This window comes from Cetorhinus maximus, chromosome 4, assembly GCF_964194155.1.
Source record: "Cetorhinus maximus chromosome 4, sCetMax3.hap1.1, whole genome shotgun sequence".
Taxonomy (NCBI): domain Eukaryota; kingdom Metazoa; phylum Chordata; class Chondrichthyes; order Lamniformes; family Cetorhinidae; genus Cetorhinus; species Cetorhinus maximus.
The window spans coordinates 87,107,998-87,131,612 of NC_135882.1; positions in this window are offsets into that span (position 1 = coordinate 87,107,998).

Sequence of the window (23,615 nt, forward strand, 5' to 3'; positions counted from 1 at the left end):
GGCAAAAGGAGGAGCACCTCCCTCCCTCATGCAGCTGAAAGTCCACAGTGAGCTGTCGCTCATAGGCACTTCGCTAGAACCAGGGTCTATAGACGGCATTTGTCATTCCTGCAGATGACAGAGAACCAGTGTCACCAACAACTGTGCATGTCTAGGGAACTGGTCAGTCACATATGCCACCTGCTGCAGGATTTGGTGCCATGGGGAAATGGAGGGCACTTACTGCCAGTGGCCCTGAAAGAGACTTTGGTGCTCAATTTTTATGCCAATGATTCCTTCCAGGGCTGCAAGGTGATCTGTGTGGGACCATGCAGGCCTCTAACCTTAAGTGCATCCAGAAGGTCATGGATGCCATCTTTGCGAAGGCACAGAACTTTGTGCATTTCGCTCAGGATCAGGAAAGCCAGGAAGCAAGAGTGCTGAGATTTTCAGCGATCTCTGGTTTTCCCACAGGTGCACGTGCGCTCATGTGAGACCTAGATCTCCATGGCAACAAGCAGTCAACTAGGTCAACTGCAAGGGCTTCCACTCTGCAACCACCACAAGCACATCCTACAAGTCTGCAAATGATTCCCAGGGAGTGTCCATGACTCCCACATCCTTAGCAGTTCTCAGATCCCTGACACATTTCAGGGTCCACACAGGCTGCAGGGTTGCCTCATTGGGGAAAAGGGATACCCACAGAGGATGTGGCTGATGACGCCAGTGCGGCAGCCCCAGCCTGCAGCAGAGCAATGGTATAAAGAGGCTCATGCCGCGACCCAGGCTTTGGTGGAACCAAACAATAGGCATTTTGAAAATGAGATTCTAGTGCTTGACAGGTCCAGTGGAGCACCAGTAAAAGCACTACCAAGGGTGTCGCGTATCATCATCATTTGCTGCATGCTCCACAACCTGGGGCTGCAATGAGGAGGAGATGGGAGAGCTGCACAGCTCCTCTGATGAGTAGGATATCACAGGGGGTGATGGTGATGAGGTTGTCAAAGGTAAGGATGCTGGCGAAGAGGCCGTTGCGCTGGCCCAGATAAGGTGGGTGCACTCGGGTCGCTCTCATAGGCACAGGATTCATGGAGAATGATGTCGAGATGCAGTGAGGACAGTCCTGACATCCTCACTTTGCATCTATGAACATTTGACTCCTGTGTGGCTGATGGCAGTGCACATACCCTCAGTGCTCAGGCTCATGTCACGGAGATGCAGCAGAGGACCTAATAGTCGCTAGATTCCAGGAGGATGATGACGACATGCAGTGAGGACACTCCATAGATCTTCACATTGCCTCTGTGAATGTCTGACTCCTGTCTGGCGGAGGGCAGCCCAATTGCGCCCTGTGATCAGGCTCACATCATGGAGACGCAGCTGTGAAACTTTAAATGCACCTGATCGTTGTCAACCTTCACCACCTGACAGCGTCACCGGTCACAGATGCTGAAGAGAAGTGGGTCAGCCCCACCTTAAAGGCGCTGAGAGCACACAAAGAGAATGATGGAACTCTGTGATTCCTGCCCATGACATTCTGGCGGCCATGACAAGCACCATTGAGGTGCAGGCATCAGTAATGTATCTAGTGAGTGTAAAATCAGACCATCACTTTGGTCTGAAGGTTACACACTGCACAGGGAAGAGGTCCTGGACTGAGACACCTGCCTTTATCTTGTGTAGGAACCAATGTTTCACATCTGAGTGACACGAACACAGCTTATCATAACAAGGAGTCATAGACAAGGAGACATTCTTGTGGGTTTATTTACAATAGTGAACATTATATACAGGTGATTAACACCCATGCCCAGGTTGTGCAACTGCATCTTCTTAACCATCCTAACCCTGCTGCTATGTCTTGGTGCTTCCATGACATCCACAGAAGAGGTGGAGGCAGCCTACTGACTGCTACACCCTGTCTGTGATGACATTGGTGGATGTCCTCTGGAGGGCCGTGACCTGGAGTGCCCCAGCCTGCTTTTGGTGTACTGCTGCAGGCTAGCTGCATCCTCCTCAGCCTGGTGATCTGGAGCTGCAGAGGTCATAGGAAGAGGTGATTTGGATCAGCCGGACATTCCCAGAGTCACCTGGGTGGATGGCTCTGTGGTGTTAAGCTGCTGGTCCTCCACCCTTTGGGTGTCTGACGGCCGTTGACCCCTTGGTGCATTAATGTGCCAGCACTATCACCTCAGCCTGAAGGCAGACAGACTTCTCCATTGTGCCTTGCAATCTGAGGAGTGCAGCGGACATCCCTCCTTGATATGCCCGAGCTTGCAGCTCCAGCAACTGAGGTGTGACAGAGTCCAGAGGCTCCTCATCTGACTCGGTCTCAGCAGATTTCTGGCCTCCAGCAGTCCTCTGAGTGCCAGAAAACTGGGAAGCCCCTGCTGCCGCCTGCTGTGGATCGGACAGTGGGATGTGCCCACCAGATTGTGATCCCGAGGCTACTCTAGAACTCGGTCCCACTGAAGTGTGTGACTGTGTGCCGGTGGAGGGTGTGAGTGAGCGCTGTGATGGGTCTTCAATTAGGGTGTTATCAGATGTTTCTTCCGAGATGTCTTCGGGGCTTGAGTGAAGGACCTGGCACGTGGACTCCTTTGGCTGCTTCCCAGATGTGCGTGCGAAAGCAAGGAGAGATAATTATTGTATGGCAGGGAACTGTGGAACAGGGGAACTGACTCACAGCATGGTTGTCTGATGGATGTTGCACTGCTGGATCCTCACTTGGCTGAGCACTGCCGACCTCACCGTCAGCACAGGAACTGTCCATATTGTCGTCGGCCAGCTGGATGACTATTTTGAAAGTCTACGAGGACCTTGATGTCGGGCATTCCTCCACCAGTCTGTGACTTCTGCCTTTTGTTGCGTGCCAGCTTGTCCTGTATGAATATGGATGGAGAGAGTGTATGTAGGGCGCCTGCCAGGCCAGGAGAGAAGAATGTCTGGCATGTGGGTGGTGAGTGGTGCCATGGATGGGATGAGGACACGATCCACAGGGCAGATGAAGGTGCGAGTGAGAGAGTGAATGGTGATGTCCCTTGAAGAGGCAGTGAGTGAGATCCCTATAGATGTGTGATAGGTTTGTGAATTGAGAGTGATGAGAAGAGGACTTACTCTGGCAGAATGGAGATCGGTTATTCTCATACGGCACTGGAAGCTGTCCTCTTTTGCAGGGCATTGGCTCTGACCACTGCTGTCGCCACCTCCCATGCCGGATTGGTGACCTTTCTTGCTGGTCTCCTCCCAGAGCAGGTGTAGAGGACTTCAATGTGGGCCTCCACTGCATCCAGTAGGCACCCGAGGGAGGCGTAGCTAAATTTGGGGGCAGCATGTTTGCTCCCTTTGGCAGCCATGCCTTTGCAAAAGCTTCTAATCCTGTGCAGGCGCACCCTTTAAATATGGTGCCCAGGTTATTGAAGGTCTGAGCTGATAGCAGGGCAGGCAAATCAGAGGCCACCCTGCCAGCGATCTGGCGTGTTTCCCGTGAATGCATTATTAATGAGATGGGATGTGCCAGGAATGGGACGATAAGGCGTGAAAACCCTCGATTGCGGCCAGCGGGTAAAACAACTTTTTTCACACCCACTACCGCACTTAGTGCAAATGTGGGGCGATTCGGCCCAATGTCTTTCTATTTATTAGAGATATTTTATTAATCCTTTGTTTGAACAAAATACAGCTACTTTTTAAATGAGGTACAATTTTTAAAATGATGGCTTGAAATATTGACTAAACTATGTGTATTACAATAAATTTCATCTTTGGGTGATGTATTATTAAAAAGCAAAGGCTTTTTGCATAATTTTGTACACTGCATAATTTGTCAAGGAACTGGTTAAAAGCAGCCATGTGTAACTAAGTCATTGCGACATTTCCCCATCTCTAGTATTACCATTCGGATGCAAAAACCAACAAGGCGATCAAACATGCTACTACTTTAATGGGTATGCTGTTCATGTTAATTGGGGCAAGTTGTGCAGCCCTTGTCCTTGCTTTTTGAAAAAAAATTGTCATTGAATTTATTTAAATGGAAAATGAAAGTTCATTATGTTTTGTGCACTATGAACTGGTCAATTTTGTTCATTTGCTATAAGATACATTCTGCATGAACTTGACAATGTTAACACTGCTCTCAGATGTTGTTCTCTTCTTAAAAAGTTATTTCAATGATCTGTGTTTTGCCTGCACTATGTCATAACCAGTAATGAATACATTGTGATAATAAGGCTTTTACCACAGCACAGATGCACTGTTTGAAATGTTTGACATATATTGAATTGGAACAGTACACTGATTATAACAACTTCAAAATAATTGTCACACACAATTAGTGTTTATAGACACTAATCCACATGTAAAATCTTGTTGCCCTATATCTCTGGAAGCAGTGAAACATACAATACATTAATGAGAGCATATGGCATCAAAACACATATTCAGATAAATATGAAAATCCTCTGAGAACTCAAAGACTTGCCAGGTATCAATAACTATATTTGATATTTCATGTGCAGCTTGTGATGGAAATATATGAACAAAGCAAAGGAACACAGTAATATATATAAGGTAGTAAGGTAGAACTCTGAAGGAAGCTATTTATTATTTGCTTGGCAATATCAAACAAAGGAAACCTTCAACATATCTTTGAGATTGCTACACGTAGACCTAGAGATTATATGTAACATATACACAGGTACATTTATATGTACACACAACAATGGGAATACTTCTGTTAAAATTGCATAGTTAAAAAATGTGCCAAAATCATGAGCTGAGCAACAAACTGATTCAAAGAAAAGAAAGCTATGACTCATCAAAATTATGTTGAAAATGGATCAAGTACTCATTGATAAATATAAAAGGGTTCATGGAAAAGAGATTGAAATAGATCGCTCCAGCTGACGAGCCAGTACTGACACAATGGGCTAAGTGGCCTCCTTTCATGGTGTAAGTTCTGTAGAGGGGATTTTGGCAAGCTGAGGTACCAATTACTTAATGCTTTGGAAAGTACAAGTGAAAGTCTACTTTGAATTTTACCGTAACTGTTGAAATTTTAAGAAAGCCGAACCTGAAATGATCATTCTAAAAAAAAACCCTTTTAGGAGCTATATAAAAATCCTGGATTCTACTGAGGAATGGAGCAAAAAGATTGGGTTGCAAAATTAGGTTATGTTGTCCCATAGTTTTAGCAATACGGACACTGTTTAGATACCAAGACGGCTTCCACACCACTCGCCTTCACTTCCACCATGGCACACCGGGCATTAACACGGACAGTGGGAGCATGCAGCGTAAGCAGATTCTGACATTAGTAAATGCGTTCCGCTGATTTGACATCAATGCTGCCGTATTTTCAAGTTCGCCTCTTTTGATAACATTTACTCTTAGCCTGCACATCTGAACATATATTTAACAGCAGGAAGGTTTCCCCTTCCACCAATCAACCCACCACTAACTAGCATTTCTTAAAGGGATCATTAACAATTGATTGCTTTCTAGTGGCTCTGTTTGGGTTTGTGAAAGTGTTGGGTGTTTTAAACAGTTGGTGAAGATTGGTAGAGATGAGGAATGATAAACGCAAGAAGTCGCTTCTGGGAGTGGTGTACAGACCCCCTAACAGTAACCACATGATAGGATGGGGTATCAAAGAAGGAATAGTGGGAGATTGTCAGAAAGTTATGGCGATTATCATGGGGGATTTTAATCTACATGTAGACTGGAAAAATCAGATGGACAAAGGTAGCTGAGATGAAGAATACATAGAATGTTTTCAGGATAATTTCTGAGAACAGCACATTCTGGTGCCAACCAGGGACCAGGCTGTACTAGACCTGATATTGAGCAAAAAAATAGGATTAATTAATGACGTCATAGTGAAGGTCCCCCTAGGTAGCAGCGATCATAATATGATTGAATTTTATATTCAGTTTGAGGGAGAGAAGAGTGCATCCAAGACTAAAAATTTAAACCTAAATAAGGGCAATTATGAGGGCATGAAAGCAGAGCTAGCGAAAGTGAACTGGCAAATTAGGTTAAGGGATAGGTCAATAGAGATGCAGTGGCAAACATTTAAGGGGATATTTCAGAATACACAGAATAGATACATTCCAACGAGAAAGAAAAATTCCAAAGGGAGAACCCACCATCCGTGGTTAACTAAAACAGTTAAAGATGGGGCAAACTTAAAGAAAAAGCATATAATTGTGCAAAGATGGGTGGCAGGTCTGAAGATTGGACAGAATATTAAAAAAAGCAAAAAATGACAAAAAGGTTAATAAGGAGGGAAAAATCAGAGCACAAGAGAAAGCAAGCTAGAAATGTAAAAACAGGCAGTAGGAGTTTCTATAGATATTTTAAAAAGAAAATAATTAACAAAGTGAGCATTAGTCCTATAGAAATTGAGTCTGGGGAATTAGTAATGGAAAAGAAGGAGATGGCAGATTAATTGAACCAGTATTTTGCATCAGCCATCACTATAGAGGATACAAGTAACATCCCAAAAATAACTATAAATCAGGAATTGGAAAGGACGGAGGAACTCAAGAAAATTACAATCACCAGGGAAGTGGTACTTAGCAAATTATTGGAACTGTGGGTTGGCAAGTTCCCAGGTCCTAATGGGTTTCATCCTTGGGTCTTAAAGGAAGCGACTAGTGAGCCAGTTGATGCATTGGTTTTAATTTTCCAAAATTCACTGGATTTGGGGAAGGTCCCATTAGATTGGAAAATGGCGAATGTAACTTCTTTATTCAAAAAGGGAGGGAGACAGAAAACAGGAAACTACAGGCCAGTTAGCTTAAAATCTGTCAAAGGAAAGTGTTAGAAGCTATTATTAAAGATGTTATAGCAGGGCATGTAGATGAATTCAAGGTAATCAGGCAGAGCCAACATGGTTTTGTGAAAGGGAAATCATGTTTAACCAATTTATTGGAGCTCTTTGAAGAAGTAACGTGTGCTGTGGATAGAGGGTTGATGTACTGCACCCAGATTTTCATAAGACATTTGATAATGTGCCTCATCAAAGGTTATTGTGGAAAATAAAAGCTCAAGGTGTAGGGGGTAACATATTGGCATGGATAGAAGTTTGCCTAGCTAACAGAAAACAGAGGCATAAATGGGTAATTTTCTGGTTGGCAAGATATAATGAGTGGTGTGCCACAGGGATCAGTGCTGGGGCCTCAACTCTTTACAATTTGTATAAATGATTTAGATGAAGGGCTGCTAAATTTGCTGATGACACAAAGATATGTAGGAAAGTAAGTTGTGAAGAGGACATAAGGATGCAACAGAGGGATACAGATTGCTCAGGTTAGTGGGCAAAGATCTGGCAAATGGAGTATAATGTGGGAAAATGTGAAATTGTCCAATTTGGTTGGAAGAATATAAAAGAAGCATATTACCTAAATGGTGAGAGATTGCAGAGCTCTGAGTTGCAGGGGGATCTGGGTGTCCTAGTGCATGAATCACAAAAGGTTAGTGTGCAGGTACAGCAAGTAATTAGGGAAGCTAATAGAATGTTATAGTTTATTACAAGGGGAATTGAATACAAGAGTAGGGATGTGATGCTTCACTTATTCAGGGCATTGGTGAGACTACATCTCGAGCATTGTGTACAGTGCTGGTCTCCTTATTTAAGGAATGATGTAAATGCATTGGACCAGTTCAGAGAAGGTTTACTAAACTAATACCTGGATTGGGTGGGTTGTCTTATGAGGAAAGGCTGGACAGGCTGGGCTCGTATTCATTGGAGTTTAGGAGACTGAGAGGTGGCTTGATTGAAACCTTTAAGATCCTGAGGGGTCTTGAGAGGGTGGATGTGGAAAGGATGCTTCCTCTTGTGGGAGAATCTAGAACTAGGAGTCACTGTTTAAAAACAAGGGGTTGCCCATTTGAGACAGAGATGAGGAAAAGTTTTTTCTTTCAGAGTGCCATAAGTCTTTGGAATTCTCTTCCTCAGAAGGTGGTGGAGGCAGAATATTTGAATATTTTTAAGGCAGAGGTAGATAGATTCTTGATAAGCAAGGGGGTGAAAGGTTATCAGGGGTAGACAGAAATGTGTAGTTGAGGTTGTAATCAGATCAACCATGATCTTATTGAATGGCTGAGCAAGCTTGAAGGGCCAAGTGCCCTACTCCTGCTCCTAATTCATATGTATATTCATATGTTCATATGGTGAAGTTGACAGGGGATGGTGCTGCATATGGAGAAGGTCTTGGTTGTGACTGCAAAGGTTCTGGTTAGACTACTTGTGCTCAGTTATGGGTGCCATAGTAGCAGTCCCTCTGAGTTGTAGCATGAGAGGGAGATGGTGTGAATAAGAAGACAGGGAAGAAGGGGAAGGAGAAGATCCGGGGAACTTATCCACCTAGGTTTTTCCCCACGCACTTCTCTTAACACCACATAAGCCAGGAGCTGCGTGTGCATCATCTGTGATTCACACGGTAGGTTCTCATAGAACTCCGCCATCTCTTGGAAGCAGATCTGCGGGTCTCAGAAGGGTGAGGATGGCACTAGCAGTGGCTGTGAAGGAGTCCGTGACTCTGAATTTCTTTGCATCACATTCCTTCCAGGCTGAGACAGGCAACATATCCAATTTCTCCCAGTTTGCCGTCTACTGCTGCATCAGAGAGGTGACAGAGGCTATTTGCGCCAGGAGGCGAGCCTTTGTTCCAAGAAGAGAAAAGTGTGTGGAGTGGCACCCTAGGATAACAGGTTTTCCTATGGTTTAGACTGCCATCGACTGCACATATGTGGCTTTGCGGTTGGAGCATCTAAATGCAGAGATGTTCCGCAACCGTAAAGGTTACCACTTGCTGAATGTGCAGATAATATGCAACCACCCTCAGCATGTCATTATGTCATGTTAGAATGTCCGCAATCCTGCCAGCAGTCATGATGCTTTCCTCCTGCACCAGGACAACATTCTATCAAACTTGCAGCCAAATTGTCAAACCAGAAGGTGGCTGCTGGGTGACAAGGTCTCTCCATTTACCACTAAAATCTGGCTATCATAAGAGCACATCCCTTACCACCAGGGAATTGGTGAACATCTCAAGAGCAGAAGGAGAAAAAAGAGGAGAAGAAGAAGCAAGAGCCAGAGGAGGAAATGAGGGGGAAGCAGGCACACCCACATGCTGGATGGGCTGTCTGGGATCACCTCACTTGACTTCAGTTTTCACAAATACAATTCCAGATCCTCTTTGTACAACAGTCCCACACTGTAACATTCCTCTGTTACAAATCATCACAATATCCTCTTTGCCACAGTGCCAAAATAAAAGCCACCACAATACAATCATTCCATACCAACTTTATCCAACAAAACATCCAATATTCCATACAAACCTCAATTAACCTTGTGCATTTGCTTAATGTCTTACAGGTGCCTATGCCTGGCCTACTGCTCCTACACAGTGCTGCCCCAGTAGCTGCAGCATGACTGGCAGAAGGTTGCTGACTTTCTAGGGGCTGTGGGGGACACTGTAGACGGCTTTGGAGGACCACCTCGAGCAGCTTTGGGCCTTCAGTGCCCAGCTTCGGCCAGCACCACCTCAGCATCAGCTGGCTGACTGACTCAACAAGAGCACTGGTGGAATGGCAATGGTGGGAAGACAAATGTTGTCAGCTTGAGAGAGGTCAGCTGGTTTGCGCTGCGTGGAACCTCCACCGCTCGTCCGAGACAGTTCCTCAGCAATCACCAGTAATCTGCTGGAGCACAGATGGCTGAAAATCTGTGATCTCTGAAAGCCCCTTTGAACCCTAGAATCTGTAAACATGATGGTAGCAGTCTGTGCTTAGGTGGCAGCAAGTTGAGATTTCCTGCCTTAGTCTGACCTCCCACTGCAGTACTCAAATATTGAGTGGCCTCTGCTTGGGCTGGGATGGAAGTTGAGATTTCAACCATCATGGCCGGGTCCTCAAGTGTTCTCATAAAGTTGACCACCACCTCCATGCAGGAAAAGATGGGCTCCAAGCTCTGAGCAAAGCCCTGTGCCAATTGGAGCTAGATTCCTCCAAGCTCCTTGACAATGCCAGCCAGTATTCTGGCAGATCTGCCAATGCACCAAGCATTTATATGTTTTTCAACCATTTTTTAATATGCAGCTCCATCAAAATCCTCATCTGAGTCCTCTGCAGTAGAACTCAAGTGCGAGCTCACCCTCTGGGCAGCTGGTGCCTATGCTATCCTTTCCTCCAGCCTTACTGTGGGCCGTTTGTGCCTGGTGTCTCACCATGTACAGATTCCATCTCTATATTACTCTCTAAAGTTTTCTTCTTCATCACTCCTTTGTTCCTCTAGGGCTTCATCCACTGCCTAACCAGGTGGCAGTTCTTGGGTATCCGAAAGCATAAAGGCAGAAGAGTCGGGTTGGGGTGAAGGAAGTGGAGAAAGCAGCAGGTGTGTGCTTACATGATCTGCAGCTTGCAAATCTGAAGAGATTGTGGCTTGGGGGGAGAAGGGGGGTGGAAAGTGGGATTTGGTAGGTACATATCATCATTTTCAATAGTTTGAGCCCGTCACTCAGTCTTGGCCATGCTGATGATAACCAGCACTGTTTCCTTCATGGAGGTGATAACATGCAGTCGTGCCTGCCACCTGCCATTTAGGTGTTGCTGTCTATGGTTATGGGCTACTTTGTCCACAAGAGATAGAAATGTGCCAGTATATGTGGCGCTATGTGTTTAGGTGTTGTGCCAAGCACAGTTGAATAGCTGGCAGTGTGTGTAATCTGTGAGATGTGATGCACGCTTGCAGCAGTACTCAGTGTGTGAGATATGAATCACGTTTATTAGAGATTGTTGACAGGTGAGTGAAGGGAATATGATAAAAGGAACACCATGTAAGGTCAGTGGTTCATTTGCAAGGAAATGACATGTGAAGGTGCATTCACTGATCTTGACCAGGGGGTGAGAGAATTAAAATTCCTGTGACGCTGCATTAGGTCCTTGGGGCTAGACTGCTGGCATTGACTGTGACAGCTTCCTGCTCTTACTGACTTGTTAATGTCTGCTTGCAGGGTCCCCTGGCCCCTTTAAATAGAAGATCTCCTCCTGTGAATCGCCTGCGCCAAGGCTTCCAGTGTGGCATCGGGAAACCTTGGGGTCTGCTTTTTGGCCTATTGCATATATTTCAAGGTTCTTCTTGCTCATTAACTTTCTTTAACCAGTCCTGATCCCTGCTGCAGCCAAAAAACACCTTGCCTTTAAGAGGTGGCGTCTGGCTTTAAGTAGTGCAGGCAAGCAATGTAGTGATAGCCTTGCATGAATTTGAGCCCCCTGCTAAGGCATGTAACTACTCAACAGTTGTTAAGCACCAGGCTGCACATCATTTAAATCAGCAGACAGCACAAAGTTTGCATGCTGCCTGCATTACTTTGAACTGGCACAGTACATTACACAGTACACAGCCTTTATGCTTTCGGATAGATTACAATCCCGCCTGATTACAGGGACTATCGAATTTTTAGCCCTTGATACCTTGAAATTAAAAGGAGCGAGGCATGAACTAAGAATTGTAGACCAGTTAATCTAACATTGGTAATGGAGAACTTGCTCTTCGAACATTTTAATAGATGTAGATGTTCATTTAAAGGGCAGTCAGGAGTGGTCAGCATATAAATTAGCAAACAAAGAATATGCAGACGATAAAATGTACCTGTGTTTTCAGAATGTATTTGATAAAATTCTGTTTGTGAGAATTTTGATGAAGATTATGTTTCATGAAATTAATAGTTAATTAATGTGTTGAACTAAATAGACTCTCAGTTTTAAAATCAAATCAACAATAAAGGAAGAAAATAATGACAAATAGAAATAACTATTTGCAGAAAATAAGTTGCAGGGTTCTCCTGTGGCGTGTTCTGTTTTTCCTGGTGCTTAACCTATTCACAACTGATGTGGAGGAAGGTACTTCTTTTAAAATAAAATTTCCTGTTGATTCCCAGCCACGTAGTCAGTTGGCTGGTGTGAGAGTAATTGATAGGATTCAAAGAGAACTGGATATATTAAATGGGCTAAGGAATGGCAGATTGCAATGCAGATTGTACAAGACATACGTATGAGTGAAAAGGTGCTTGTTAGCTTGGGTGAAATTGTGATGTACTTGATTATAACTTGAAGTATGTTGGGAACCAAATTGGTCTTTGCCTATGATGTAAAGTAGGCTCATTGTGAATTGGCAGCTGTTTTACACCACACCCGACTAATTTTCATGGAAAAGAAAATTGGTCATGGTGTAAAACAGACTGCCCATTTATTATGACCCCATTTCATGATGCTGCTGTGAGCAATTTCAGTACCCTTACCCAGCCGCCACTTACCTCTTTAGAGTCCATGTATGAATATGGCAGTAAGCCAATATTTAGATTATTGTGGCATTTCATGCCATGTTGATTACCATCCTCAAAAAGAGTTGAATAATTATCTGTCTAAGAAGAGAATTGAAGATTCTAAGGGTAAGCATAGATGATCAAATGGAGCATAATGGCTCATGTGCTGACAGGACCATGGAAATGACATCTGTGGAATATAATATGCCAGGTTTGAATAATGTAAGTTGTCATGTGAGATTGATATCCTGGAGTTTTTCTAAATTATTTTAGAGAATCAGGGAGGAATTTCACAGAGCTTTACCTTGTTGGATGTGTTATTCAGCTCCCTCAAGAGGTTGAATGCATTGGGAACAGTTCACAATACAATACAGTTCACAATTTTACATGTCCTGTGAGAGGAAAGGGTCTGATCTGCTGAAAATATTTTTTATTCCTATTTTATTCTTACCAAGGAAAGTTTAAAGTCAGAAAACAAAATAAACTTACTTGTTATATTTGAATTACTTATATTTTTAAACCAAACAACAAATTGAAATGGAGCTGTACAGCAAGGTGTACAGATGTAGAATTAGTCATATCTTACCACTGGGATTTTCAACTCCCAATTGCAACAGGTATCGTGGCGGGCACGAGACCTAAATCTCGCGAGAAGGCCCAAAACCGGTTTTACGACAACGTAAAACGAGGAACTGATTGTGCGCTTCAGCCGTCAATGGCAAGCCGCGTTTCCTGCTGCCATACATCACAAACATCATTACCATAAACCAGCATCTCGTTGTGGTGCCTGCTCTCTGGGATCATCCCTCCACGCTGGATTAGGAGCCCACGTTGGTGTGCAATTAGAACGACGTGTTTTACAACAGGATTTAAACAACGTGCAGCTGGTGACCTGCACTTCGATTGAGACCCCGAGGTGAGTTTGTGTACCTTGCATTCGCGCAGCACTTGCGGGAGTCAGTGCCAGGCTTTACAGGCTGTACTGCATCAATTTCAGGTGGGTCTCACAGACAAGTCTCTACGGGTAGGGTTAAGGCAGGGTGGGGGTCAGTGGTGGTGGATTTTACTGCACTGCAGGGCAAGGGCTCCACTGGTGAAGGGGCCAGACAGGACTGAGGGGAGGATAGGGGCTGCAGGGCAAGGGCTCCACTGGGGGCAACAAATGGGAGAGGTTGCATTGAGACACAGGACTGAGGGCTGGGGAGGCACAAAAGGGCCACCAAACTGAACTGATAGTTCCAGAATGAGACAGAGGCACAGCTGAGACAGGTTAATAGCTGTTCAATTGACATGCAGGGAGTCAGTAAAGTGAAGCAATAATGCCCATTCATGCAACACTGATCCCTCAAAGTGACAAAACCCCTAGTTTTAGCCCCTCGTTCACAGCTTTCAAATTCACCAGGGTATTATGGAATTGCTGCACTATTAGGCAACTCGACAAGCTTGAGAACCCCCTTGGAAATGTGGCCAATCACCACTCACACAGGAGAAGCCTCCAGACCCCTAAACTAATATCATGTACTCACTGAACATTCACCCTCATGTTTAGTCCAAACAATGCAGTCTTGGAGTGCAGGTAATGATGATCCCAATGCCTGGGCTGAAAGCAGAATATCCAGTCACCTGGCTGAAGCTGCCGACAGTCAGTTGTGTGGGCCGGGGGTGGGCGAGTAGGGCGAGTTGTGGTGAATGTTCATGCGCACCCTGCACTGGGCATCATTTCAGGGGCCAGCACTCTCTGGCATGTGTGAAAAGGCCTTGAGCCCACAATCACAGACAGAAAGTGGACTTTGACAACAAATGCTGACTCTTGCGTGTTTGATACTGCAGTGAGGAGACCATCAGGAAGATGGAGCCTGGTTATCACTGCCTGAATTATTGCTTACAGGCAGAACAGAAGAATGAGAAGAAGGCGATGGAGGTGCCTGGCTCACCAAAGAGAGGAGCAGAACCCTCAAAACCAAAGGGCAGCTGGTCCTCCGGATGCAGAGGATGATCTGCAGAGAGCCGTAATTCGTAGGCACCTCGCTAGACTCAGGGTATATACACGTCACATGTGTTATCTGCAGTTGAATGAGAACCAGTGTCGCAGATGGCTCTGTATGTCAAGGGATCTGGTGACTCACATTTGCCACATTCTGCAGGATTCCACGGGGGCTTGGAGGGAATCTATTGCCAGTGGCTGTGAAAGTAGCTGCCACATTCAACTTCTACACCACTGACTTCTTCCAAGGCTCCACTGGGGACCCCTGCAACATCTCTCAAGTGTCCACCCACCAGGAGTTTACAGATGCCCTTTTTGCAAAGGCCCACAATTTTGCCTACAAAGACCTACATCGACAAAGATCAAGCAAGACAGGACATAAGGACACTGGGCTTTGCAGAGCTTTCTGGTTTCCCACAGGTGCAGGGCACCATCAGCTGCACTCATGTGGCTATAAAAGCTCCCTGGCAACAGGCGTCCAGTACGTCAACTGGAAAGGTTACCACTTGCTCACTGTGCAGCTGGTGTGTGACCATAACAAACTTATCAAGCAGCTGTGTGCCAGATTCCCAGGTAGCATCCACGACTCGTCCATTCTGAGTAGGTCTCAGTTCTCTGACATCTTCGAGGGACCACACAGGATGCAGGGTTGGCTCCTCGGAGACAAGGGTTATTCGCAAAGGACGTGGCTGATGACACCTGTGTGGCGGCCTCAGACCCCTGCAGAGAGAAGGTACAACGAGGCTCATGCCGCAGCCTGGACATTGGTGGAACACATCATAGGGATCCTGAAAATGTGATTCTGGTGCCTGGACAGATCTGGTGGAGCACTCCAGTACACTTCTCAGAGGGTCTCATGCACCATCGTGGCTTGCTACGCGCTACACAACCTGGCGCTACAAAGGGGGAAAGACTTGGCAGATGATGAGATGGAGGAGCTGCATGTCCCCTCCAATGAGGAGGACCTTGAAAGGAATGATGGTGATGAGCCCTTGGAAGCCAAGGACGCAGGCAATGAGGCCATTTCATAGGCCAGATGAGGTGGGCGTGCTTGTGAGGTCCTCAATGGTTGAAGATTCGAGGAGGAGGACGACGAGATGCACTGAGGATCCTCCTGGACAACTCTCCTCCATCACAGGCCAGCATGACCGCCAACGAAGTTACTCTTCTAATTTTGCCCATGAACTTCCAGATGACAGTGTATCATTGCACAGAATACTCACATGGCCCTGATGCTGTGAAGGATGAGCAAGCCTCGAGGTCATGTGTCAATGCTGAGATGAGGTGCTACCTAGAGGAGGGCGATTAGGCATCAGAAAGTGCTGCCTCTTCACACGTCCATCCAGCATCCCAGTCGCAACAGCACCCTACAAGACACAGGGGCGCTTGCATGACCCTCAATGGCCTAGTGCCTGCATGCCTTCAACCTGGCAAGGCTCCTCAAGGAGATCCATCGGAAGCAACGCAGCCACACACAATATGTTACATTGATGGTGACACAGAAACATAACACTTGGGACAAGGTAGCTGATGAAATACCGCTGCTGCGACTTCACTTAGAGATGACTCAGTTGGCTGTGATACACTCTGTGAAATGACAGTGACATCCGGCAGTTAAGTTAGGGATGCTGAGCTGCATTTCTCCTAACCCTAATATGGAGGCGGAGCACCTGAGCATGATGCAGTCAGACACTTGGCTGCCTGATATTGAGATGCCACCTCTTACACACCTCATGGCCAGCCCTGGCCTTAGAATAGTCCAAAATTCTTTCGAGTTATCAACAGTCACAGATTGCAACTCTTTCGAGTACAATCACAGTTCTTGGTTTCCGGGAGTGGGACATGAACCCACAACCCTCTGATTCAAAGGCAAGGGTGCTGTGAACTGAGCCACAGCTGACACCTCTTAGAATAGTCCAAGATGATCAGAGAACATGAAGCTCTTAAGTGCATGCACCATTGCTAATGAGGAGCACTGTTCTGCTTCATTGCATTCTCCCCTCCACATTATCTGAAGCAACGATGTGTGATTTTTTAGCATGCTTAAAGGCTGTTTTGGCCTCCAGAAATCACCATTTGGAAGTAGCATCAGTAACCTCTTCGAGTGTCAAGGCGATGGGACGGACACCGCTGTGTACCAACTTTGTGACCAGACCCTTCTCCCCGGAATAGTCACTACTATAGGGTGAGAGATGTGGAAGGTTGGACATCTCAGCGCCTGCACACAAATGTGCCATTGCTCCATCACCTTGGGGTGGCAAGGTGTTCCCACTTTTGCTGAGCTCAGCAGATTGGCACTGGGAATGTCAGAATCCTGTTTGGCTGAGGGGCAGCGCATATAAGCTCCGTGTATAGGCTCATATCATTATAACCCTGCCAAGAGACAGATGGTACATGAGCCTTCTCCATGTGTGAACACTTCTCCCCTTAAACACCACACGTTCACCTGTTAAGAATGCACATGAGATAGGGACACACACCTACCTCAATCTACAGAGCCAAGAACGCACATGTCGAGACCCTATGAGGTATGGGAACAAGGTTCATTCCACAAACACACTTAAAATGAAGGTGCAGGCATTACTGATGTGGAGCATTATGCTGAAATGGGACACTCAATGTGGTGAAATGGTAGGACACTGCACAGAAGGGAGGCCCATGATAGACACCATTGTCATAAGCGGGTGCAAGAACCAAGGTATCACACATGATTGACAGTAACACAGCTCATCAGAAGAAGGAGGCATAGTCAAGGAGAGATATGAAATGATTGTGAGTTTATTTACATTTGTAAACATTATATAAATGTGGTTAACACCTGTGCCAATGTTGTGCAACTACACCTTTTTCACTTTCCTTACCCTGCCGCTATGTCTTGGTGCTCTACCGACATGCACGGCGGAGGTGAAGGCAGGCTGCTGACTGCTACATCCTGCTGTCTGTGATGACCTTGGCAGGTGTCCTCGGGAGGGGCCAAGGCCTGGAGGGCCCCGGCCTGCTTTGGGTGTCCTGCCATGGGGCAGGTGCATCCTCCTTGGCCTGTGGAGCTGGTACCGATGGGGTCACAGGAAAAGGGAATTTGGATCAGCCAGACACTCCCAGAGTCACCTGGATGGATGGCCCTGGGGTGTCAAATCGCTGGTCCTCCTTCCTTTGGGTACCTGAGGGCCCCTGGCTGACTCCTTGAGGAGAAGGAGCAGCTGGAGTGAGATTAAGGTGCCCTGCAGCCCCCTTGTGTTGACACTGATGGATGCCCACTAATGGCTACAGTGATGGAGTGCAGCTCCTGCAGCAATGCAGGACCGATGTTCTGGAACAAGGTCTCCATGGCGGCCGCCATCCTACCAGTGTTGACCCGGGTGTGTGGCATGCCGGCGTTATCACCTCAGACTGAAGGCTGGCTGACTCCTCCATTGTGCATTTCAATCTGGGGAATGCAGCTGACATCCCCTCCTGATGTTCCTGTGCTTACCTTTGCAGCTCCAGCAACTGATTTATGACTGAGTCCGGAGGCTCGTCATTGTACTCGGACTCAGCAGAATCGTGGCCTCCAGCGGTCTTCTGAGTGCCAGTGACCTCTGATGACCCTGCATCCACCTGCTGTGGAGCAGATAGTGCACTGTGCTCACCAGGTTGTGACCCTGAGTCTAATCTAGAACAGTCTCTGAGCTGGTGGAGGGTGTGGGTGGGCGCTGTGACGGGTCTTCAAAGGTGCTATCCTCAGGTTCCTCATCCGAGGTGTCGTTGGGGTGGAGTTGAGGTCCTGGCTCGTGGATGCCCTTGGCAGCTTCCCGGAGGCGCCTACGAAATAAAGGAGAGACAATTAGTGCATGGCAGGTGACTCAGAAACAGGAGAAATCACTCAGGGTATGGTTGTCTGATGGATGTGGCAGTGTAGGATCCTCACTTGGGTGTGTGCCACCATCCTCACTGTCAGCACAGGCGTGATCTTCATCCTCTGCAGCTAGCTCTATGGTTCTGTTCTCAAAGTCTGTGGGAACCTTGATCTCGGGAACTCCACCGCACCCCAGTCTGGGACCTCCCCTTCTTATTGTGAGCCAGCTTGCCCTGCATGAAGACAGGTGGAGAGAGTATGAGCAAGATACATGTGAGGGCAGGTGATAAGGAAGCCTGGCATGTGTGGGTGGTGAGTGGAGCCCTGGAGGGGATTAGGACACAAGCTTCAGAGGAGATGAGGCCTGATGGAGAAGTGAGTGTGTGAGAGAGTGAGTGGTGATGTCCCTTGAGGTGGCAGCGAGTGAGATCCTTGTGAATGTGTGATGGGCTTGAGAGTGTGTGAAACAAAAACAGAATTACCTGGAAAAACTCAGCAGGTCTGGCAGCATCGGCGGAGAAGAAATCAATTAACGTTTCGAGCCTTCATGGCCCTTCGGCAGAACTGAAGCATAGTTAGAAGAAGGGAGAAATATAAATTGGTTTAAGGTGGGTGGTGGGGGGGGGGGGGGGGGGAGAGAGAGAGAGAGAGAGAGGCATTGAGGGTGTGGTGATTGTGGAGATGAGCAGATAAGCAAAAGATGTCACAGACAAAAGGGTCAAAGAGGTGTTGAAGGTGGTGATATTTGTCTGAGAAAAGTGCTAATTAAGAATGGAAGACAGGATATTCAAAGTACAGCTCTAGTGGGGGTGGGGTGGAAAGACTAACAAGGTTTTAGTTTAGATTTAAAAATAATGGAAATAGGTGGGGAAAGAAGAATCTATATAAATTATTGAAAAAAAAAGCGGTGGGCTTAGGGGAAGAAACGGGGTGGGGATGGGGGGAGGGGGAGTTTAAGATCTAAAGTTGTTGAATTCAATATTCAGCCCGGAAGGCTGTAAAGTGCCTAGTCGGAAGATGAGGTGCTGTTCCTCCAGTTTGCGTTGGGCTTCACTGGAACAATGCAGCAAGCCAAGGACAGACATGTGGGCAAGAGAGCAGGGTGGAGTGTTAAAATGGCAAGCGACAGGGAGGTTTGGGTCTTTCTTGCGGACAGACCGCAGGTGTTCCGCAAAACGGTCGCCCAGTTTGCGTTTGGTCTCTCCAATGTAGAGGAGACCGCATTGGGAGCAACGAATGCAGTAGACTAAGTTAGGGGAAATGCAAGTGAAATGCTGCTTCACTTGAAAGTAGTGTTTGGGCCCTTGGACGGTGAGGAGAGAGGAAGTGAAGGGGCAGGTGTTGCATCTTCTGCGTGGGCATGGGGAGGTGCCATAAGTGGGGGTTGAGGAGGAGGGGGTGATGGAGGAGTGGACCAGGGTGTCCCGGAGGGAACGATCCCTACGGAATGCCGTCAGGGGGGGTGAAGGGAAGATGTGTTTGGTGGTGGCATCATGCTGGAGTTGGCGGAAATGGTGGAGGATGATCCTTTGAATGCGGAGGCTGGTGGGGTGATAAGTGAGGACAAGGGGGACCCTATCATGTTTCTGGGAAGGAGGAGAAGGTGTGAGGGAGGATGCGCGGGATATGGGCCGGACACGGTTGAGGGCCCTGTCAACGACCGTGGATGGAAAACCTCGGTTAAGGAAGAAGGAGGACATGTCAGAGGAGCTATTTTTGAAGGTAGCGTCATCAGAACAGATGCGACGGAGGCGAAGGAACTGAGAGAATGGGATGGAGTCTTTACAAGAAGCGGGGTGTGAGGAGCTGTAGTCGAGGTAGCTGTGGGAGTCGGTAGGCTTGTAATGGATATTGGTGGACAGTCTATCATCAGAAATTGAGACAGAGAGGTCAAGGAATGGAAGAGAAGTGTCAGAGATGGACCATGTGAAGATGATGGAGGGGTGGAGATTGGAAGCAAAATTAATAAATTTTTCCAGGTCCCGACGAGAGCATGAAGCAGCACCGAAGTAATCATCGATGTACCGGAGAAAGAGTTGTGGGAGGGGGCCGGAGTAGGACTGGAACAAGGAATGTTCCACATACCCCATAAAGAGACAGGCATAGCTGGGGCCCATGCGGGTACCCATAGCCACACCTTTTATTTGGAGGAAGTGAGAGGAGTTAAAGGAGAAATTGTTCAGTGTAAAACTGCATTTTATAAATAGTTTTTTCATACTGCCTCCAACTTAATTTCACTTGGACTATTGTAAATTGGAAGGTACTTTAATCCCTTAAATCTTTTCTGAATGACATTAGCTACCATGATGAAAATCACACTGTAAGGCATTACAGTAATATTTAAATGATGGGCAGGTACAATGCCAAACTACAAATTTTCATAACATCAGGCTAATATTCTACTTGGTGTTTTTGCCATTCCAAAACATTAGCAAGCAAATATATATATATATAAATGTTTTTAATGTTGATATGTTCTTACAACTATTTTTTCAATAAGTTATACATCCCCTGCTTGTTTACTTCAAGGTCTGGGAGCATTAGCATCTTATACCTACCACATCAATGAAATAAGGAGGGAAATGAAAAGAATAGCACCATGACTATTTAAAATATATGCTACTTTGACAGCAATAATTTAGTTACTCCTGGCAACTGCATGCACATCTGAATAAATTATTCCAGAAGGAAGGCAATTAATAACAAAAATAGACTAACAGTCTCCACTCCATGCAATTAATATGATTAGTACAGCGTAGGATTTGTGCACCCATGATGTCCAAGGCACTTCACAGAAAGATATGGAGCAGAATTTTACGCCTCGTGGGCAGGACCGCACCCAACCCGATCAGGCGTAAAATAGCGCGAGAAGACTTCGGGCGAATGTCCCAACGTCATCCCGCACGAGCACAATCTTCAGGTTGGCAGGTGCACGCGGGTGTTGGAGCCGCGCCTGCCATCAATTAAAAGGCCATTTAAGGCCATTAAAAACCTAATTGATCCTGATTTTACATTGCCCCCGCGATTTTGTGCTCGTCGCACGGGCAAAATGGGTAAGCGGGCAGCCACATTTTGCAAAACCTCATCCAAGGGCGGGATGAAAAGGGTCAGTAGCATTGCCAGTGTGAGCAGTGAGGAGTTTAGGAGATAGTTTGCTGTTGGTTGCTTATTTGAACTTGACAGCTTCATCTCTGTTCTGAGCTTCATTCTTGGCATTTCCAGGCTTCATTTCAGGACTCATTGGTGTCTCCAAGGCCCCCGGAGGATTTTACCATGTGGACCCTTCCAGCTATCAGACATCCTTCTGTTACCCTGGCAATGGGGATGTGGTGTCCACCAGAGACACCTCCGCTGAGGAGGAAATGAGGGGCAGAAGTGAGAGGAGGCTAGGTGTCCCTATGCAGCTTCCAGGGGAGGGGCCTGTGGGAGGACAGGCACAAGCACAAGGGGCGCAGGGCCAGCAGGAAGTCCAAGGCGGAAGGGGCTGCAGAAGACGCCATTATCCTGCTGCCAGGGTTTACAGGCAGTGATGCAGCTACCTCAATATGTCGGAAGTGCAATGCCGAAGGAGGCTCCGCCTCTCCAGGGAAACTGTGACCTCCATTTGTCAGATGATTGGGCCTGAGATCAGCTCCGACTGTGTGGGTGGAAACCCCATGCCAGTGGCTCTGAAGGTCACAGTGGCCCTCAACTTCTATGTTTCCGGCTCTTTCCAGGGGTCAGTGAGGGATCTGTGTGGAGTCTCCCAATCAGCTGTCCACAGTTGCATCAAGCTGGTGACAGAAGCTCTGTTCAGGTGGGTAATGATGTTCATTCATTTCCGTACGGACGAGGCCAGACAGGCTGAGTGAGCCAGAGAGCTTTCAGCGATTGCTGGGTTCCCCCGCTTCCAGGGTGCCATCGGCTGCACCCATGTGGCCATCAAGGCACCAGCGGGTCAGCCGAGTGCCTTTGTCAACAGGAAGGGATTCCACCTGATGAACATCCAGATAGTGTGTGACCACAGGACACAGATTCTGCAAGTCTGTGCAAGGTACCCTGGTAGTTCCCATGACACTTATATCCTCAGGCATTCGCAGGTGCCAAGGCTATTCAGTACTCCAGCCCAAATGAATGGATGGTTGCTGGGTGACAAGGGCTACCTGTTGAAAAGGTGGCTTATGACACCTCTCCTCCGACACCAAGAACAAAGGCACAGCAGCATTATAGCAGGAGTCATGCCTCCACAAGGGCGGTGATAGAGAGGATCATAGGTCTTCTGAAGATGCGCTTCCGATGCCTGGGCCATTCAGAGGGTGCACTACAATACCCTCCAGAGTGGGTGTCACTGATAGTGGTTGCATGCTGCGCTCTCCACAATCTGGCACTGGCAAGAGGGGACTCACCAAAGGAAGAGGATCTTGACGCAGCTCCACAGGCCACAGAGGATGAATCCAGTGGTGAGTCAGAAGAGGAGCATGGTGAGGGAAACACTGAGGGCGTGGAGGAAGACCTCTATTTCCTTCAGGGAGGCAGGGACACCAGGGACACCTTGATCCAACGCTCCTTCAGCCAGTCTGCCAAAGATCTGCTTCCACCTCATGCCAGGGCTGCCGCTTCCATCCCGGATGTCTGAAAGAACCCTTTCATTTGAACCCAGAGTCCAGACAGTGCCTTTGCAATAAAGTTTAGACTCACTCATGTCCAGCATTAGATATTGGCGTATCCTGCACCAAAAAAAAAGGTGAAGCATACTCAGGCCATTACGACAAAAACAAAATTTATGTAAATTTCACAATCTAAACAAATTAACATAACCATCAATGGTGTTCATTTCCACACCAGTAAACATAACCAAAACATTATAGAACAGAAGGTCACCTGTGACTAGCCCCTCTTGTGCTCATGGTGCCTTAAACTTACGTTTGCGAGTGCTACGTCTTGGTGCTCCCCCTCTCGCTGGCAGCGGCATCGGAGACAGCCTGCTGACTCTACTGTCTTGTTGGCCTTGATGACCTCGCCGGTCTGGCCAGTGGAGCCTGTGCTGGCCCCGCTTTGGAGGGAGCGACCAGTGCTATGGCTGGCATCTCCCCAGTCATCGCAGCCTCATCAGATGCCATGGACACTGGCAGATGGGTGGAGGAGCTGCTGCTGTCATCCAGAGCACCTTGAGGGGAGCCCACAGTGATGACAAGCAGCTCATGTGCCAACGTGAGGCCGCTCTGGACCTCCATGTTCGCCATTTATGGATGGGCACCTAGTTGGGATACTGGGTGCCCAATCTATTTCCCACATGGCCACTGGCCACCTGAGATCATTGCCTGTGTGAGGGCTTGCAAGTCCGAGCACAACTCCAGGAACCCCTGACTCTGTCCTTGGAGCTGCATCTCCATGAGAGTCACCACTCTCTCAATGAAGAAGACAGTGCGCTCGGCCATGGGGGTCAACGCAGTGCTGATGCTCCGCAGGGACTCCTCCGTAACAGAGGCCATGGCACGCATACCCT